This window comes from Ambystoma mexicanum, chromosome 1q, assembly GCF_040938575.1.
Source record: "Ambystoma mexicanum isolate Mex_15411 chromosome 1q, UKY_AmexF1_1, whole genome shotgun sequence".
NCBI lineage: Eukaryota > Metazoa > Chordata > Amphibia > Caudata > Ambystomatidae > Ambystoma > Ambystoma mexicanum.
This window is the reverse complement of record NC_090922.1, coordinates 613,658,969-613,678,509: the sequence shown is the minus strand read 5'-3', so window position 1 is coordinate 613,678,509 and position 19,541 is coordinate 613,658,969.

Here is a 19,541-nt window from a genome sequence, read left to right as displayed (position 1 = left end):
GGTGAGCGGAGAGAAGGCAAAGCGTTTACCGTTGGGCAGGTCAGGAGAGAGGGCCCCTGCTACGGTAGGAGGGCGATTGTCCAATTTAAGGCTGTCTTGTTTGGCTAAGATTTTAGATTGAAGCATGGTGATTTCATTCAGTAACGCTGCCTGAATGTTAGCACACCATTTGCTATCTTTAATGCAGGTGTCAGGTGGGGGACGGGGGTTTCGAGTTCTTTTAGGATCTTAAAAAGTTCCTTAGAGTTGGAGTCAGCATTCAAGATGCGATTATTAAGGGATTCTTTTTTCGCCTCTATAATGGCTGCTTTGTAGGTGAGCGAGGCCAGGAAGAAGCCATCTTTGTGCGTGTCAGAAGGGTGGCTTTTCCAACGGTTTTCGGCACAGCGTTTGGTTTTGCGGAGTACTCTTAGCTGTGGGTGAACCAAGAGTTCAGGTGTGCTCGTGGTTTGGCCTTCCTTAATTTGATGGGGGCCATAGAATCTATTGCTGTCTGCATGCTGCAGTTATAGATGTCAGCTAAGGCGGTAGGGTCATTACAGGAGTCAGTGGCCGCTTTGAGTGTGGGGAGTAGTAGAGGGAGAAGTTTCTCCTTGGTTATGTCCTTTTTGTTTCTGGTCAGGAGAACCAGCGCTATCACGGTCGCGATACGGGGGGCGGCTTCAATGCTAAAGGTGATAATGTGGTGGTCTGACCAGAGGCTAGGGGCAATGGCCAGGACATTGATATCGCAATTAGAGCTGGCTAGCCAGTCGAGGCTCCTGCCTTTAGAATGCGTGGGCTCTTGGATGTGCAAGGTGAAACCAGAGTTGGAGAGTGCGTTTTCCGGATCAAGTGCGATAGGATCTTTAGGGTCACCAAGTCCCAGGTTGAGGTCTCCAAGGATAGCAACGGTGCCGGTAGTTTACCGGCACTGTTGTTACTGTACCGCCATAGTTGTAATGAGGCCCAGTCTGTGACTAAAGGAATGAATATCCATTTACAACTGCGTGACACTTTTTCATTGTTGCCTGAGACAGTTCATGCTTCAGCCCGACCATGTGAGCCACCCCTGCCCATTTCTTCCAATCTAAAAAATAAAAAAACATTAAAAAAATATTTAAAAAAAAAAGAATTCATGCTGAGCTTTCAGGGCTCCCCAGGGAGGCACCTGCGGACGCCCCACAGTTTGAATTCCGCTGCTCTAGACCTCTATGTTCCTCTGGCACTAACTTTTTGTGTTTAAAGCATTTCGCTGAACAGGGGGCAGGAGGTTGATCACCTTCCTCAGCTGGATCCCTCCCCTTCCCTCTGCATCTAGAGCAGGAAATTCTTAAATTCTGAAAGCTCCTCAAGACTTTCCAATTTTCCTCCTCCTCCCCTTCTTCTCGCCTCTGCTAACCTCACAGTTGCTGTGGTTGGTGTCTTGGACCCTTATACATCCTCTGGGCCCTTGACATCCCTCAGCTAGTATCCCCAGCTTCTGCCTACCTCAATACTTGCCTCGGCACACCCTCCCCCCTGGAGGCTCGCACTTTTCCCCCCAACGCGGCACTAGGTCCTGTAGCACTTAGCATACCTTGCACTTCATCTGTGGCTCACACAAGAGCGCGGCCACTCCAGCACCTACCCCCACTGCCCTCTTTCTTGCTGCACTTGCACACTCTGAATACTCACAAGGCATAGTAGGATTGTCCTTTTTCTCCCCCTCACTGTATTTAATATTTTGTGTATGTTAATGTGTTTCATTCCCATGTTCCCTCCCTCTTGCCCTGTGGGTACTTTGAAACAATATGTACTTCCTGTAAAAGCACCGAACAATTGAACAATGCATACAATAAATAAATAAAAGAATAGCAATTTGTCCCAAACAATGTTCTATATCATTAAAAGCCTAAAAGTCACAGTTGTCACAGTTTGAATATCAGCAATGCTTGCTGGTCAAATTAGCATGGCATTTAATCGTTTCTACTTATGGAGACCCTGGAATGGTCAGTGCATGCGGTCTATGAGTCCATTGAGATCCACAGAGACGCGACAGGCATGCTTAAAAAGGGTTAAACATGCTTAAAAGGACAAGGAGATACTGAACGGAGGAGACGTGGTCCCAGTCACGTGATTTCAGCCCTTCCTCGTTCACCTGGTCCCGGGCCGTCAACAGCTCCATCTTTCGCTGCTTCCGCAATGTTGTAGGTGTGGCTGCTAAAACGCCCCCATGTCGGTGTTGACTTTTTCTACACTCCCTAAAGCCTGTTCATGTCTGATGACAGACTTGTAATAAATGAGCACCTTTTGCAATGATTTGCAGGATATCATTTCAAGAAACGAACAGTGGTTGTAGGTCATGGCATGCCCTTGCTTGGGTAAGGGGCTGAACTTGTTTTAAATATAATAGATTTATTTATTTGTAATAACATTTTGCCTGTGCTGACTCGTGTACTTCTCAGGACTACAATTCGTCTTTCAGCCGTGTACACAGGCGGAATGGCTGGAGCAAAGCCTTATGACCTAGCTGGCTTTTCCCCATTCCACTTTGTCATAATTGTCTTTCAGTCTGTGTTCCATTATGCTTGACAGCCCGTTTGAAAAAAGTGTGGCCCAAAAATTGCGGCATTGAGCTTGTTCTCACATATTTAAAACTTTGCCCTTCATATGGCTGTTCTGCCAGATTGCGGATTTCTCATTTTATTTAAATGAACCAGTATGTATGTATGCATGTAGGTGTTTCATATAGCGCAAGCCTAGTTATACATCAATATATCATTGTACAATTATGGTGAGCAGAACGTGCTGGGGAGGATGGTCTTGTCGTTTATGGTTTCCATTTGTTGGTGAAGTGTTCTTTGAAGAGAGTAGGGTTTTCAGATCTTTCCTAAATCCCAGGAGGAAGGGAGCAAGTCTGATGTTAGCTGGAAGGATGGTCCAGAGCGTGAGAGGACGGCAGAAGAATGCTTGCATTCTGGCCTCCTTCTTGCAATTCTTGCTTTCCAGTCTGGTGATATCTTAGATTCTGGTGTTGCCCTCCGCAGATGGTGATCTTTTCGGCGGAGTACGATGTTGTGTTGGACATTAGAGCTGTGTAGGTGAAGCAGGCGGTCTTGAAGGTGATGAGAGCTGCGATGGGTTAGCAGTGTAGTTCCTCGAGTGTGGGGGAAATGTAATATGTCTTCAGTCCTGTGATGTTGTTTGCTACACCGTGCTGAACATCTTTCAGAGGGGCCGAAGTAGTGCTTGGGACACCTGCCGGGAGGGCGTTGCCACCATCCAGATGGGTGAGCACTATGGCATGGATAACACATCTGAAGTATGTAGCGGGATGAAAGGTTTGATTTGGCCCAGGAGTGAGAGCTCATACCATGCTGTCTGTGTCTTCTTGATGATGTGTGCTTTGAATATGAGGTCGCAATCGATGGTGAAGCCGAGGGACTTAGCATTAGGGGCAGGTTGAGAGGGGAAGCTGTCGAGCTCTCTCTGTGTTAGCCAGTTTTGAACTTGGTAGACTTTGGTGGCACCCCCCTCCCGAGGAGGATGAACTCTGTTTTTTGAGGGTCGAGTTTCAAGTGGGCACTTGATTTCCAGGCTTCAATTGTGGGGAGGCAGTGTTTCAATTGGTGAATGTCATCGAGGAAGTTGACCTTAAGGTTTAGATGTGTGTCATCATTGTTAGAGGGTGGAGCTGGCCATGGGACATCGTACCAGCTCCCCAGTAGGATGCTATGGAACACCAGCATCAGGAGGCTCGGGGTCTCGGAGGTTGCATGGGTGGGGGCTGGCCATGGGACATCGTACGAGCCCCACCCTATAGTGCTATGGGACACCAGCACTGTGTAGGCTTAAGCGTCTCGGTATGCGGCCAGGTTGACAGTGTCACTGCATACAGCCCCGTCCTGCCTGCTGTGTAGGGGGGCCCCATGGTAACATGGTCTGCAGGCCCTGTGTATCCAGGGCGGGCCTGCAGGCCACAATAAAGGACATACACACAGATCAGTCAGTCATGGTGTCCGCAGCTGTGTCTCCCGCACGTGCCTGCAGGGCTCCCTTTTATTTAGCTTGGGCCATGACGACATCATGGCCCATCTTAAAAGGCCAATACATGGGGGAGGGACTCGACCCCTTAAAGGGGCGATGCCCAGAGGAGGGCTCACTACACAACATCCCTCCTTTTTCATAAGGAACAAAAACAACTTGTCATGTAACATAACTAATTTTCCCACCCCCCCCTTTCTCAATGCAAAACAACATTACTTTGGAGATGAGGTACTATCTTTAACAGGACGTGCTATTAGCACCTCTGGTCGCACCTTATTGTGTATGGACCACATACTATCAAACCCTTTATTAACCTGGGGTGCGGACCTGCCATCATTGCACAACGCTATCGGGTAATCCCTGGTACCACCTAGATCATCCCCACCACATGCAGGAGCACCTCTTCACGTTGCTGTCCTTTACTGAGACCACTTTCAGCATGTGTATACTAAGCCAGTCTACAGCATCAAAACACAATGTACTGAGTCCTTTTAAAGCTACGGTAGGACTTGCTGGAGATCAGCTCATCACCCATGAGCGACCATTGCGGATTGATGCAATGACGATACAGTTCCCATCCGGCAAAGCCGCACCCGGCCGGTACCAGGGGTCACATTGGCATAGTCCCTTGATGTGGGCAGGGGAGCAATCTGCGTCCCTCTGGGCATCTCTGGGCTCCAGGCTGCTCCTCATGCTGACGACAGGGTGTGGGGTGGCTGGCCATCACTCACCCCTTTTTCGGCTATGTTACCCCCCAGCTGGGAGTTCCTCTTTCCTTCGATGGCACAGGAGGGCGCACAAGCACTCGTCATGAGCTGCAACCCAGTTCCTGTCAGCTGCTCTGCTTCTTGGTGATAGTTCCGTCTTGTGATGGCGTTGCATGTGGCCAGCACCAGTGGCTGGTAGTTCAGCAGCCTTGGTGGTTCGACGTCAACACCACCTGTTGGTCAGCCAGGGTGACTGCAGTGGCCTGCATGGTGTTGGAGACATTGTTGAGCAGTCACTCAGGGTGGCTTCCGTGGTAGGGGGTCTAACTTCTTAGTTCTGGTGATCGGGGCCCCATTGCTGCCTTTCTTCTTTCAAGGCCAGTCCCCACCACTGTGCCCAGGAACTGCAGTGTCGTAATTGTCGCTTTTCAATCACAACTCTGGACCGGAGGAGGGTTCATGTGTCGACTTGGTGTTGGCCATATTCGTGGGTGCCACTTACACAACAGTAGAGGGTGCCTGATTGGGCAGCCACGAAGGGGTGTTGCATTTCTAAACCCCCGGTGATGCAAGATGGAGGACAGCACTTCACCGTCCCCAGGGGCCTGGGCGCACCATGGGCCGATGCCCATCACATTGCTCCAACAAAGATCGGGTCTATGCAACCTGTTACTGCTCCCGCCCGGAGCAGAGTAGCACTTGCCGCCGGTGGCCCAAGTCTGCGGAGGGCCAGGGAGTGGCACCGTGCTTCGTTATTCGCTCCGCTCTGGAGCATACCGCGACTCGTGCCACTTTCCCTCCGGCTCGTGGTGCTGGCAGGCATGCAGGGGAGGGACAGCTCACCTCTCCCTGCGGCGGGAGCCACCTGTGTAGGCGCTTCGTGTTGCGCTGCTTGCGGGAATGAGAGGGGCAGATCCTCTTCGTTGCTCTTCCCCTCTGAGGTGGGGAGGACGGGCAGCTCACCTCTCTCCCATGAGCGATGCCTCCTCTGGGGCTCTTCCTTGTTGCGGCGGACGCCGCTTCTCCTTCACGGCGGGTGGGGGAGGGGCAGCTGTGGCTTTTCCCCACTGCGGCTCGTGTCTCTTTCCCTCTGTCCTGACACGTGGTGCAGGCATGCAGGGGAGGGGCAGCTCAGGTCTCCATGCGGCAGGGCCCGCAGGACAGGCTTCCTCATCTGGGGGGAAAAGAGAGGGGCGGGCAGCGCACCTCCTTCCTGCGAGCCGGCTTCCTCTTCTGGGGTTTTCCTTGTGGGGGACGCTGCCTCCACTTCATGGCTGGTGGGGGAGGGGCATCTTACTTCTTCCGTGTGGCGGTTGCCACGCAGCTTCCCCTTTTGCGGCGGAGGCCGCTAACTCTTTTATCTTCGTGGCGATCACGCCACTTGGCGAATCTCGGTGCGGCACTGGCCACCGGGCATCCTCCTTTTCGGGGGTAGCGTGTCACTCCCACACTACACGGGTGACGATCCACGTCATCACAGTTGCGGCGGAGGCCACAGGACCTTCTTTACAGTTCTTAGAGGGGGGGGAGCCGCCTCCATTATCGTGTGGCCGACACCGTACTTCACAATGTGTGGGCACAGGGCCCTTTCTCCCTGGCTTGCGGCAGGTGCCACGGGGAAAGAGGAATATCCCTTTCTTCCCCAGGAACCGCCACTTTCTTTGCGGCTGTGGCTCCACTTTTCCCTCCTTCTTGCCAGGCACCACAGGATGCAGCTCACTGCAGGGTGGCCCGGGCTATTACCGTAGTACGTGCGGTGGAGTGCGGATCCTTCCTGGCTGCAGTGAGGATTAGGTGCTGTCCTGAAAGGAATGTAGAGACTGCTTGCACTTCGTGTGCTCGTGGTCCTCTCTCTCTCCTTTTCCCTCTTGAGAGAGAGACGACTTCCTCGTCGCCAATGTTAGAGGGTGGAGCTGGCCATGGGACATCGTACCAGCTCCCCAGTAGGATGCTATGGGACACCAGCATCAGGAGGCTCCGGGTCTTGGAGGTTGCATGGGTGGGGGCTGGCCATGGGACATCCAACCAGCCCCACCCTATAGTGCTATGGGACACCAGCACTGTGTAGGCTTAAGCGCCTCGGTATGCGGCCAGGCTGACAGTGTCACTGCATACAGCCCCGTCCTGCCTGCCGTGTAGGGGGGCCCCATGGTAACATGGTCTGCAGGCCCTGTGGATCCAGGGCGGGCCTGCAGGCCACAATAAAGGACATACACACAGATCAGTCAGTCATGGTGTCCGCAGCTGTGTCTCCCGCACGTGCCTGCAGAGCTCCCTTTTATTTAGCTTGGGCCATGACGACATCATGGCCCATCTTAAAAGGGTAATACATGGGGGAGGGACTCAACCCCTTAAAGGGGCGATGCCCAGAGGAGGGCTCACTACACAACAATCATCATACTGGTCGATTTGTATGTTGATTCTGGCCAGGTGGGCCCCCAGTGGCTCCATGTAGAGGTTGGAGATGACAGGGTAGAGAATGGAGCTGCCTTGTGTGACCCTACACGTTACTGGGCATTATTGGGATCTGCAAGTGCCTACCTGGAAGAGCTGGTGTCTTTAGGCGAGGTAGGAGTCAAACCGTTGATGTAGTAGTAAGAAATGGTGTTCAATAGTGCTTTGAGGTAGAGTGTTTTGAATGCAAGAGAGAGGTTGAGCGGCACCAGAAGACATGGGTCGTCCCTGTCCATGATAGAGTGCCTTGTCGATGAACTGGATGGTGGTGGTCTCAGTGCTGCATCTTGGTCAGAAACCAGACTGGTATCTTGAAGCAGGCAGTGTCGGAGGGTCTTTTTTTGTGTAGTTGGAGTGTGATGATGATCTTGATGATCTTTCCAATCAAAGGGTAGATGGGTAATGAGGTGGTAGTTTGCTAGATCACCCAGGTCGACTTTGGTCTCCTTTAGAAGAGGTAGGATCGGGGCCAGTTTTCCATGCATCGGAAAGATACCTTGCATGAATGATGCGTTGATAGGGTGGAGGACAGTGGTCGGCCGGTTTGGACAGTCGAGGAAGAACCACGCAGAGCAACCAGCAGCTGCAGCAGCAGCAGAAGACGACGATGACTGGAGACTGCTTCGGACTTCAGCTCACTCTAAACAGAGCAGTTAGCCAAAAGTCAGGTTTGCTGCCGTTTTTCAAAAAAACAATGTAATTTTAAAAAGGGGCAATAGGTAATTTTGGTTGCTTCATTATCTTGCGAAATGCAGATTTCGGCAGCCAAATGTAGGCGCCTGTGGATTTAGAGAGGTGCAAAAGGCCCCATCCCTTTTATCACTAGCCACCCAGACGGCCCCTTATCTGCCCTATGGTGCTCCGAGCGCCTGCTCCCAGAAGCAGAGGCCCTTCAGAACAGGGAATGGGCGATGGACTGCTTTCCAACCCAACATGAATTTAAATCCGACATTTAAAAAAAACGAGTACAGATTGCAATAAAGAAGGCTTTGCTCTGGCATGGAGTGGACGGGTAAGCCCCGGTTGGGCCACGATCATGGAGTATTTAGCAAGGACTCTACCGCTTTACCTCTACAACTACAGGAGAGAGGGGGCGTGAGCAAACAGCTCCTGGACTCTCAGGCTGATGGGATCAGACTTGGCAGGTTTGCCTCCTGAGAGGCGATTCAGGGCGGGGCGGGCCACGTTGGGAGACTACAGAGCGAGCAAGTAACAGTCGCACACATCGCTGCTGTGATGACCAGTTAGACTTTTATGATTTATAAGTTACAACATTAAATGCTTGAATAAAGTAACACAACAGACGAACCTATAGAGCAAGCGTGACAAATGTTCCCCCATTGCTTGAAATCAAAAATAAATATTGTTACATTTTTTAATCACACCCCTAAGTCAGTGGAAACATCTCAAACTTAAATCAATGATAAGATAAAATCTACTTTAAAAAAGTACCCTTGAACGTTCATATTAATGTCATTATTTCGGGATGCTCAATTTCTGAAAATCCAAAATGTCTGTACATATGCGGTGCTTCTTGAAGCGAGAGATCTGTGAACAAACACTTCAAAGGATGTGTACACAAAGACGCATGCCACAGACCCAAACTGCTAACGGGGCAGGATACGTACAATGCTACCCTTTCTTTGTGCACTGCTTTAATTTAACAAGAGAAAGCAGCCGAGCACGAAACTGCCCACTGTAAACCAGCTTCCTCTCCAAGACTCAGTATTCCCAAGTGAGGCCGTGCTGCATTTCGTGCAGATGGTAGTCACATAGGGCATGAGGGCAGGCACGAGCTAAGTGTCTCCTGCATGCATAGGAAGCAGGAGCCAAAAGGTGGACTGGCAAAGAGGAGCTGGCCCAGTGGCATGAGTGCTTTCATTAGTCTCTCTCAGTTGCATTGGCGTCACTAGGGTTGGTGACACCTTAAAGCATGGTGTCAACGCCTCCTGGTAAGGGGGGGGAGGGCAGTGACACCATGAGTTACCACATCGAGTGTCACCAACCTTTTGCCTTCCCCTGGTGATGCCACTTGTGCGGCTAGGCAGCTTTCTCCTCAATTATCTTTCGGGAACCAGAGCATACCACTTAAGGAATTGGGGGCAAGTATCCCTGCACTTCTCTAAGCGCTAGGTGGACGACGACACTGAGTCAGTCATCGGTGCCTTTTGAGCCGAATAAATATCCTCTGATCTACATTTAGTAATACAATTATTATTGTTCCTACAATTGAGGCCTGTGCCGGCCTTGGTATGGGAGGCCCTCTACACAATAGTCACATCTAGTCCTTTAAATCATGTTTGATTTATCTACTCATCCACTCTCAACATGAGACCCCAACAGCTTCCGGGCTTTCTTCACTTTGGACACGTTCACTGTTTCTAGGTCCATATTCTCCAATGCAGTTTTCATTTTTGCAACCCACGCATCCGCCACCCATTCCGTTTGGGCATGTCCAAGATGTCTTAAGCACAAGCAACGTTCTCTATATTGTCTTGGGAGGATAGGTCAGGGGCAACGTGCTCATCTTGGAAGAAAGATTATACGGAACAACACAGGTTGAATCCCTGGGTCCACGCTTAGAAACCTCTGGGTATTAAGCGCGTTATAAATAACCTATCATATCATATAACAGGGCAATCCTTAACATCTTGCCTCAAACCCTACATTGTTTAATTGTTCTTACCTTTCACTCAGAAACAACTTCAAGTCTGTAACTTTGTAAGCTATGATGACGTAGAAGACATTTCTGTCTGATCTAGCCACATCCTCTACTCCACCTCACCTAACACTTTTCTTTCCTTCAAGGACCAGAGCTACACTACTTTTTCTTTTGCGCTTCAACCACCGGTGGAGGAGAGGAATGAGACACTTTCCTGTGTTATTCTTCAGGGTGGAGGATGGGATGACGATGTACTTGTGGGAGGTGCAAATAACAAGGGGGGTCCTGGGAGACTCTGTGCCAGACATGAGTCCTGGTTACAAGAGCCTTACCCAGAGTCTTTAGCTCACTATCTTTCACAGAGAAGAAATATCCTAAACATATCCGTCTTTGTCCTGTCCTGGGGCAGTCCAGCACTGAAATGCTAGGCAATTCTCCTCTGAACAAGAGTACCAACAGCAACCCCAGGCACGTGTTCCGGTCTGGTTGAACCTCATCAGTAGGGTGTAGCTGTGCCTCTCTAAGAATAGTGAGCAAGGGGCCCACGTCTGGATTCCCCTAGTAATTTAGGGTGAGACCCAAAGTTACTAGAAATATGCAAATAACAAGGGAGGTCCTGGGAGACTCTCTGCCAGACATGAGTACTGGTTACAAGAGCCTTACCCAGAGTCTTTAGCTCACTATCTTTCACAGAGAAGAAATATCCCAAACATATCAGTTGGAGGTGGGAGGTGGCCTTGAGTGATGCAAGGATGTTTGTGAGTTCTTCCAGTGTTAGGGTCTTGAATTCTGTCCATCTTGGGACAAGGAATCCAGTGATCCAAGCAGGTCATTGTTTTTCTTGGGCAAAACAGCTAACTAACATGTGGCTGTAAAAACGGGGAGCTCAGTGCCCTGACGCTGTAGCCATGGGGGGGCCTTTTGAAACCAGTCCCCGCTTGGCACTTGTGGTCAGCACAGAGCTCTTTTCTGAGGGGCGGGCCTGGAGACGTCATACATAGATGGCAATAGACCAGGCATGGCACATAGCTGCAGGAGTGAGGTGCTGCTTTCTTATTGTGGAAACTTGACGGTGGATAATTTACTTCATGTAGAAGTACTGACATGGGTGGCAGAGAGCACACCAGGTGCACAGAAGCCCTTCTAGGGGTCTATGCAGATAGCATAGCGGTTCCATGTACGTACTAGTGCCACGTTCTAGTTTTCAGGAATGAAGTACAAAGGCTGGAGTAATCTTCTTGACATGTCTGCGTGGCGCCCCCCTTTAGCAGCAAATGACCAGCCCTGAGAATCCACACTGTTCTCTCCCTGTCCCCACATCGTGAAGGAATCTCGGAGATTGGGGGTCTTGAGGAGCAGATGATGATCTCAAGGCTGATACTCTCTCTGCAGCTTGAGGGGGTCATTTAAGTTCAGTCTACACATTTGCCCAACTCAAGAGAAGTGCACTTCCCATTCAGCTATAATGGGTCAGGATTGCCATGCACTTACTCTATCAGAATTGTCTCTGGACCTACTATGATAGCAACAAATGTTTGTCTCCCCCCCCTCCCTTTACTTGTTGCTAACCCCCCCCCCTTCAGCACTATCTGTAATGTCGTCAGGCCTAGGACGATAGTTGCTTGTTTTGTTCCTCTCCCTCCTTTCTCCTCCCCCGTCCCTCACCTCTTGTTAATCTCCGGATCTACCAGAAATGTTGTACGGTAGTTGTAAATGTTGTACTGCCTTGTACTGCCTTGTACGGTAGTTGCCTGTCTGTTTCCCATTTCCTCCCTATCTGTGTTTTAGCTCTTGCACTATCTCAAATGTCGCCAGACCGAGTACGATAGTTAATTTCACATTCTTGTTGTTCATGGCCTGTAAGAATGTCATTGTATTTTCCCTTGTTTCCTTTCTTGCCGTAAAGCGCTTTGAAACACATTTTGTATAGGCGCTATATGAATAAACTATCATATCATATCATGGCACCCTAACAGCCAGTTGGGCAGCACAGTGTGGTGCATTAGCTTTGAACCCAGGGTGGTGATTCCTTTTGAGTATTGTAGCAGTTGAGAGCATTGAGGCAGGCCATGAATAACCTTCTTTTCCTTCCATGTACTTTCCTTGAAAGATTCAAACCCAGCATGAGGGACGTGTGCTACCTTCCTGTTACACCTTTTTTTTTATCGTATATTCAGGTTGCGCAAGGGCCATGGTGCACAAGAAGGCAATACATAACCATTCTTTTTGGTTAAAATGTTGCTGCATTTATTAACAGAAATTCGAATTGATAAAACATTTTCACACATTACAACAAAGCGAGACTATTCTAACAGCTTGGTGTGTCTACTATACACACTTCAAACCCATCACAGCAAATCTCAGGGACCAATCATCATTAGGCGTGAGGGAGATGGTCACCTCATACAATACCACCATGCTCCAGGAGCAATATCAGGAGAGGCGAAACCCCCATCCTGACCCAGCTGTCTTCTGATTCCACACCCCCTGCACTTGCGGCCCAAACTGTTTAGAAACCCTCCAGTAAACGCCTGCCTGGCGACTTTACGGGGAGGAGGATGGGCTCAATCCTCAGGACCTCCACTAGGGGCCAACCAAGCTGTCCAGTTAATCAGTAATCAGGTCTTAGGGCCCCTTCCCTGATAAACTAATAAAAGGGGGGGATTAACGATCTCTGCAAATCCACTGGCGACGTCAGGGCTCTGGTTGACACAGGGCAGCGGCGAGAGCAACAAGAGTGATTGCCTGTTGCCACCCCTTTTTGAATCCCTGCTACCACTGTGTCCCAGCCCAAGCCTGAGAAACTCTGCTTCTGCACACACCCAATGTGGCCTCCCTGCTGACCTCACCCCATGCACCCTTCATACCGTGCTGCCGTTCTGCCATGGTGTGTTGGGATGGGCCAGGCAAGGGCCAGGGCCCGCAAGGGCCTGAATTCTTAACCTTGCTTTTGGGTCAAATTTGGTCACATTTATCAACGGAAATGCACTGTAATTGAAAATATTGACACATAACAAAGATTAGGCCATTCTAGCAGCTTGTCATGTCTACAAGGGGCACGCAGTGGAAGCAATTATCAGGTGTGGGGGTGATGGCCCCCCTGAGTCAATCTCTCCATTGCCTGGGAGCAATAGCGGGATATGTAAAATCCCTGTTCTCACCCGACCTATGCCCCCCTTGCTGGTGCAAACCCCTTCACTGATCGCCTGCCTGGTCACTTCTCTCGAGGGCTAGAATCTTTAGGACTGCCAATAGGGGCAAAACAAGCTGTCCAGTTAATTGTGTCTGAATGCCCCTACCCTTCACAGTGCACCAGACCTGCCATCGGGCACTCCCCTTGGTATCTCGCCCCATGGAATGTAATTTTAGCAAAATAAATGGGTCCATAGTTCAACATTTCCATGCCTTTGCTGAGGAGATGAACCCCATCGCCATGGCACATTTCCTGACACCTGAGCAAACCTTGCGTCACTACTCGTAGATGCCAGCGGAGTCATCGCATTGTTCAATTTCTTTGCTGAAAGGGCGAATGGTCTTGCCTAGAGACCCCTCCCCAATAGTGCCAGGTGATCACCTGCAACCAGGCGATAATCGCCCCAGGCCAAAACCTCCCCACCCAGGCCTAATCAAAGGCCAGACTCTCCCAGAGGCTCTTCTTCCCCCAGTCCACCAAATTGTTGCCCTCAATGTGCAAAATGTCTAAGCCCGGTTGCCGTAAGCTGCATCTGCACCTGGCTTCCACCATTACGGCCTGCACATGATTCACCTGCATCCCGCCAGCACCGATCCTAAATATTGTCAACCCTTCCATGCTCCCCTTTTCCCCAAGACATTGCTCCTGCATGCGGGTGAGTGTCCTCTTCACGAATGAATGAGTGAAGACCCACACCACCCGGAAGGACGCCATTTTCTGCATGAAAGAAAACACAACGTAAATCATGACTGCCCATGAGTGCACCTTCCACAGCTGAAGGCGCACGTTTAACCCTATTGCTTATCACCCAAACCTGGGCCCTCTGCAGTAGTGTTCACACTGATCCTGGAGGGATGAGATGAATAGCCTGCCTTGACCAACCCTGACACTACCAATATGCGCTGAAATACTTTGCTGAATTGGAACTGCAACATGCACAGTCCATCCTGATGCACCCATCGAGGGCTGTGGCCTTTGACCTTCCTCACTGACAATATTCCATCATTGCCCTCACTGACCATGCTGTTGGGCCCTGGGCTTGGGCCAATGAAGCCCTTGCGTCCCTCCCTTCTTGACCGGTTCTGGATTTTCCATCCCAAACATGTACTATCCAGTCTGAAACTGACACTTCCTCCCTGCACAGGCCCCCTATGCAGTCGCCGCTGTTGCACAGCACTAACTTGCCTGTGCAGAAACATTTGGATACAAAAGCTGCCCTAAAAAGTAAAAACGTGTACTCGTTAGAGCATACCTTGCACAATGGTACTGCAATGCCTCTCCGCTTGTGTGCATCGAATGGCCTCCTGCCATTCTGCCACATCCCACTCATCCTCAACCATCCTGCTAAGGCCTTCCTGGCCAGAAGGTTATTAGTTCACCTTCTCTCCCCTGCCAAACTGGCATAAGTGACATGTCCCATAGATGCCTCCTGGCCAACACCAGTGTCTCAACGCTGCCATAAAAATGAATAATACTGCAGTGTTGCCTCTAGAGACAACATTGGCAATTTCTCAACTTTTGACAAAATTCACAAAACTCCTTAAAAGCTTCCTCATGGCCTGCTTTTATCTTGGGGGCAATGAATCAGATATCAAGTGTGAGAGTCCCGCTCTCTGAGCATCCACAGTACTTATGGGAATTGGGTAATCTAATGCTTCGCTGCAGAATGCCAACGCCTGAAATCCTGCATCTTGGAATGAGAGGGATAATTATTGACAACCCCTTGGCATATGTTTAGCTTTAAATTTCACATTCTTTTGTTTTTTAATGTATTTTTTATTGTGCATTATGGTTACAATACAAACAATAGGCACACAATACATAATACATACAACCATTAAAACCCATCTACATAGAAACAATGCCTCAATCTTAATGTGAACAGAATTCATCACAAGATCCAATATTAAAACCAATAGACCTAATTAAAGTTACTTTCCAGATAAAATGTGCAGCAGCAGACATTACCAACGACTCCCGGAAATAGTTACTACTCCAAAATTGATCAGTGCTAATAGATTTTATGTTGCTAACCAATGTATGGTATCCATTGACATACCTTCCTTGCAATCTATCACAACCAGTCAATATATGCCTGGAGAACTCAACCAACAGATCGCATAGTCTGCAGATACGACTTACATTTGGGATTTTGTGCCAGGCTCCAATATTTTCATAGGTTTCTAGAGGGTTAAACCTACGCCTCATAATAAATCTTAACTGAGGCACATTTTGTTTTTACAATCTATGAGCAGGGACGAGGGAATGCAAACCATTGCCTAGAGTAAATTTCATGTTTTGGTTTAAAGGATAATTTCTCCAACAATTTCCCTCTGTCCCATTTTATAGCTTTGGGTATCATTAGTTTGGTACTCACGCCTACATTAAAAGGTAATTCCATTTTTAAATCAATCTAATAAATAAAATGCATACACTTCATCAATAAAAATCGGGATTACCCCTGTTGGTTTCTCAGTACCCTTCACCATAAGGGAAAAACATCCCAGCCGAGAATTTATGTAACCATGATCCTACATCTTCCGGTATAGGGAACATCTCTGAATCCTCCAGATTCACGATGGAGGTAAGCCCTAGCTCACAACAGATTGCCTCAGATGGTACACATTGAGGCAAACCAAGAGTGCACTTCCATATCTTACTCTCAATGTGTTGAGGCCAGAGTACCTCATCTTCAGTAAACACCTCCATCCCATACAAAAGGCTAGGTATCAAACAAATGTTGTATAGGGTTGAAAAGCCCTCCACAGAGCACCCCTCAACCTTCTTGCCGATATGAAGGACTTAAGCAGGTGAGCTTTCTTTAATACTCTGGGGATTATAAATCTAGGTAGTACAGATTTATATAATTTAAAATTAATTAACACACCCAGGTAGACATAATCCTCGACAATTTCAATATTTGACTCATCCATTTTACATTTGAATTTCCTAAAATGTTTCTAATAATTTCCCACCACAAGTATTTTAGCATTGGAGGGATTAATGGGTAGGCCATTCTCTTTGGTGTAATGAACCAGGGCATCAATGCTGCGCTGTAATCCAATGGGCGTCCTATCCAGTAAGATGGTATCATCTGCATAGGAAAGCCAGGGCAGCATGCTGGCAGCAATCCTGTGAGGGAAGTTACGTATACTATCCAATCTCCCCCCATATATGCAACAAATAAGTTATACAATAAAGGTGCCAGCACGCAACCCCGTTTTCCTCCCTGATTTGTACAATATTGGGAGACACACGCCTTTCAAGATCAGGTATACCGCCGTTTGCGCCCTTTTCCTAGCAGCGATGGCAGCATCATAGATAAACCCACATTTGACAGCATTCTGACAAGTCCTTTTTAAAATGTTTCCAAGGCTGAACACAAGATGGTTGATTAATTTGCCAACCTACAATAACAGAGCATACCCACCATTTAGCCATTTGCGAAAAGTCAACCCAACCAGTGGTAGCTCAGCAAGCATTAGCTCATTAAATCTTTCACTATTACGGGAAGTTAATCTCAACTTTTCCCACTGCCATTGGTGTCCACCCCTGACAATATGGCAAGCTTACTAGCCTTTTTACGTATCATTATCTGACACTTCAAGATAATATGCTCGCTAACCACTGTCACCACCGGGATATAACCAGATATATAATTCCTCAGGCCATCCGTAACACAAATGTAATCAATACAGGATTCCTGCATACCATCTTTACACATAAAAGCAGGGCAGTTATTCTTTCCCTATGCCACAAGGTTGTAGTATGCCCATGCCATATGAATCCAGGAAAGAGGACTAACAAACTTTGTCACTCCCCCTCTGAAGAATTAGCAAAATATCATCATCAACATACTCATCGCATTGGGTGCTGAAATCACCTGGAATTATAATGATGGATACCAGGAGATTCCAAATTCCAGGAATCCAGAATTAACTCAATATATTCACGGATCGACCGTGAGCAATTAAACCCCAGTGAGACATACACATTGATGATCAATATCCTTTCACAAGAATTATTAATGGAGATATTAACCACAGCTGCCATTGCATTCAGATACACTACTAATGCCAAATATACAATAACTGACATATTTGCTCTTACACCAATTGCAAGGACTCCCATGAAGCGTCCCATACTTTTTTGAGTGGTGCTGAAAAATAACAAAACCATCGATGTTTATGTCATGAACCAACCAGGCCTCCTGTTGAAGAAATAGGTCAATGTCCAGAATTGTTCTTATCCCCTTCTACTTCAACAGAAAGGAATTGAACCTGCAAGTGTTCCAGTATAGGAAGATAACCCCCCCCCGCTCATGCATAATGGTAACAACACTCGTCCCATCCTGAAATCAATAATTTCTAACACTAAGAGCAGCAGGTAGACATGTCCACTCAGTGTGACCATCAGATAATTTAAAATTGCTTTATTTCGGGGTCACCTGGACAGTTCTTCTCCCATATTTGTTTGACAAAATTTGCAGATTGTTCATTGGCTCTATATCCCCCATATAGTGGTGCTTAGCATCATACATACTTTCTGGATTGAATGAGAACTCAAAACCTAGTTTTAAAACGTCAGTCACAAGAGATAATACCATTTCTGCCAGAGCCGGTGATGCAAAATGAATCTCTGCCCAGTGAGTGGCACTAGTGCCCTGCGGTAATTCAACCAAGTCATTTTGTCTTTGGTGCTTATCCACTTTAATTGCGGGGCACAATGTTGCAATTGCAGACCCACACTCCTGCTAAGAAAAGGACTTTCATTGGTTGGAAATAATTCACTCAACCTTGTTTCTCATTCCCCTCTGCCATTAAACACATACTTGTATGTGTTCCAAATTTATAAGGGTGCCGCTGGGACCCAGTAGAATTGAAAGCACGCCTGTGAGCACCAGAAAACACTATTTTAGGTTCACCCTCCTCATAAATGTAAGGGGACAACATCCTCTACAGAAGCAAAATAAGTGTCAACTTGTTCTTCTGTTGCATTGCTTCACGGATTTCTTAGTCCACTTGCCAAGAGACTCATCCATCAACTTACTCTTGGCTGGTTTAGCATCACCAGTAACTTGCTCCAACTTGTAACCCTCAGAGGATTGTACACAAACTTTGTTGCTGAAGCAGTGTCAGCCAAGGGGTCTGAGTTCACTCTCGATTGATCATGAGGCACACACCGAGGACTCTTACATACAGATCTAGCATTTCTCCTCAGTTTCTTTCACCTTCGCCCATTCAACTTCCTTTTCTTACGATTCATTGTTGACGTATCAGCTAAAACCTGATTACCAATTGACTGAGTGGTAAACTAGCAAACAGCTATTCCAACAGCAGGACAACTTTCCATTTGCCCCACCACATCAATGGGAGAATCACAGAAAGAATCCTAAGACACAGCACCACCTGGGTTTTCAGTGACACAAGTGTCGTGCGACTATTTTCTTGGATAACATCAACAATCCTACGGACCACATGTACCAGTTCTATTGGTTCATGCACCATATTAGTACAGAGAACATATAATGCCTTAAGCGTCGTAATAGGTTCTGCAGCGTCAGAATGGTAGGATGCTGACCCAAATGAGGGGCATTCAGTATCCACCTCTCCATAGACCTCATCAACAAGTTGCTCTAAATCAGGCATTTTTGTGAGGTTACAACCAATTATATTACAGCACAACACTGATAACCGTCTTATGTGCCGGAACCTCCTGAGGCCCCATGGAGTTACGCTGCAATATAAAGCAGAGGTTCAATAAAGATTGGTTGTTGTCTATGTCTGCAAATCAGGAGGATTTAGGTACCTACTCAAGTCTAGGGGAGGATGTTCAATTTATACATAAACCCTCCTTCGGCATGGCTTCAATCACAACACTCTCCGTGGGGAAAGAACAAAGTGATTTTCCCATTAGACTTAGTAGGCACAGTCTTTCTTCCTAAGCCACCACACGACACACCAGTAAATAAAGAACAGTTTGCTTCAGGAATGATTCTGCTCAATTCTGCCAGAGCTTCATTGGGCTGTCAAATACCAAGTGTTTCGAGCAGGACTGTGCACTCACCTATGCACTTGTGCTGCACGTGCACGGTGTGCGCGCCGAGGGAATTTTAAATCCACACAATCAGCTAGTCTTCAGTATCCAGTAGGAGGAGCCCAATGCACCATGGAAGTAATCAGGCATAAAACAAAACGCCAAACTGTGAAAATATATTTAGTTTAGTGGCCTATAAGGTATGCATATTGGCCTAAGCACATTCGCATCACAATACTATTGCTGCAATAATGATGGCCATGTTGCAATTTTGTTTTATCCGCCATCTTGGTTGCATTTTTCAGTTCCCTGCTCATTCTCCATTTTGGCTCTGAGTGCGTTAGAATACCTCGGCATGAACTTTCTGACACTTACGAGACAGGAATGCACATTCTGCTGAGCGTTTTGTTTGTTTTACACTATAGAACCTTGAAGTCCTCGCTAAAGCGTAGCTAATCTGCAAGTTAGGTGCCCTCCTGTC